The 2,225-nt window shown below is 40.4% G+C and overlaps 1 protein-coding gene across 1 annotated transcript in view; it reads left to right on the forward strand.

Annotated features, from left to right (window-relative positions):
• Positions 1-2,225, forward strand: part of svil (supervillin) — an 86,059-nt gene that overhangs the window by 16,548 nt on the left and 67,286 nt on the right. The gene's annotated exons all lie outside the window — the stretch shown is intronic.

Raw genomic sequence — 2,225 nt, forward strand, 5'->3', positions numbered from 1 at the left:
ATTTATTGTCGGTAAGGTAACTCAGTAGAGTTAGACAAGCGCCCCCTTTCTGAGGCTGTCGTTCTATTGGCTGGAAAGGTTGCTAGGCGACGATCCGATCCAATCTGAGAGAGAGCAAAAAAATCCGGAAGCAGAGCCTACGGGTTTGCGAGCGTATCTGAGACTCGAGCATAGCGCGGTTTGTGCTCGAAGAAAAGGAGGCAAGCGAGAGGAGAAAATATCTGTGCAAGAAGCATTAAATCTGAGAGAAGAAACAAAGATTTAAGAGAGAAGAGAAAATATTTGAGAGAGAGCGCATGTTTTGAGTGTGAGCATTATAAGTTTTGAGTGCAAGAAGAAAATATTTGAGAGAGAGCGCATGTTTTGAGTGTGAGCATTATAAGTTTTGAGTGCAAGAAGATGAAATTCTTCTTGTTGCACAGTAGGTTTCCTAAACATACTGTAAACGCCTCACCTGCAGTAGGTGAATTTTTTTCACGTCTTTTTTCGCTCCATCTTGCCATCAGTTTGGGGTCCTTAGCCTGGGAAACCTTGAAGACCCCTGGTCTAATCAAATGTATTTGCGTGGACACAGCAAAGCTAACAAGGATGTCGTAGGCATTTAAACTACATAAGCAGGATGTCGAGTTAAATAGTATTTACCACATTTTGAAGCTGTAGGGGGATTTGCTTTGAACACACAGAGAGTGAGGCTGCTTGTCTCAAAGATCGTATTTTGAAGAAAGAGGAAGTGATGCATCGTGGAGCCGCGTTTGCAGTCATTAACGGCGCTCACAGTAGCATAACACGGCAGCGAGGGCCAAAAGCAACTCATCTGGTTCTCATAAACACACTTTCAGCCTGGACACTTTGGTACTGACAAGAATGATGTTCAGCGGAGTCAATCAAAGGAAATAGTTGCTTGGTGATGTCATGTGTTTTCAATGTGTGTGGAGTAATGCCACACACACCTGCAGGTCTTTAGAAGACGTTATTTGTGGTTGTTTAATGGTTTACTCTCTATAAATGTAGATCTTTTTTATGGTGCTATGTGCTTAGAATAAAAGTGAGGATTATGATGCAGCATTTTAAGGTAAAGTTAAACTAAAACGTGAACTGAACTGTAGGGGGTGGCTTCATGAACACGCACATGAGAAAGATGGTGTAAGCTGACATCTGTTAAGATTTACCCAACTTGTGGAGTTGATAAACAAACTGTCCTCCTCCATGATTTATTTTCAGAGGCGGGGGGGTCTGGGATTCTTAACTTCAGTAATTGGTTCCAGGTCCGACTTTTTTGGGGGGTTTCTCAGCGTTTGGGGGAAACAAACATGAAAGAAACCATCTTGAAAGGGCTTTGAAGTACAGCTGAAGGAGCTGATTTTACATCAGTGTTTTTTTTTTTTTTTGTTAACACTCCTTTTGTTAAATAAAAATAAAAATAACATTTAACAATAAGATCCCCAGAGGTCTGATACCAGTAGAGGTCTACTTCAGTAAATTTGATCTGTGACATTCTGGCCAAAAGGATGCAGGATTAGTGATGTCATAGACTGAAATGGTTCTAGCATGCTACATTGGCTCATTATGAATATAAATCAGTTTTACTACACAAATTATAAATTGGTAGACTCGGACAATAAATGCAACAATTATATACAGTGTTGGGGTTAAACTGCAAGAACCAGTGAGATGTTAAAAATCTACCCGCTCCAGCCGTTGACCAATACCTCCTTAATGACCGACCCTTAACAATCAATAGACAGGTTTCAGGTATTACAGGAGACAACCCCCGCCCTTAACGGCAATCCCCCCCTTTAACCGACCCTCAGAATCATAGACAGGTTTCAGGTATTACAGGCTAACAATGGAACCAAACGACCCATTCATCGGTTACATTTGCATGTTTCCAAGCGATACAAGGCCTTGTCTATATAAGACTCAAACTGAGTTTGAGAAATTTTCCTGGAGAGGTGGCGAAACGTCTTCAAATCTTGAAACCAAGTCCAGTGGATATTTTTTTAACTTTTACGGAATGACTATGAGAATCTTCATCAGTATACTAAAAATCTAGACATTTAACAAACACAAAAAAAATTACAAGATGAGAGAATCGATCTAATGCACTTCTTTGTTCTTCACAAGTACAAAACTGAAGAATAGGGGGTGTGCAAAATAATCGTCATGATGATGCATCGTGATTCTAATTTTCGTGATCTACTGCATCGATTCTTGACGCCAAGTAT

This window comes from Cyprinodon variegatus, unplaced genomic scaffold, assembly GCF_000732505.1.
Source record: "Cyprinodon variegatus isolate N-32 unplaced genomic scaffold, C_variegatus-1.0 Scaffold120, whole genome shotgun sequence".
NCBI classification, from domain to species: Eukaryota; Metazoa; Chordata; class Actinopteri; order Cyprinodontiformes; family Cyprinodontidae; genus Cyprinodon; species Cyprinodon variegatus.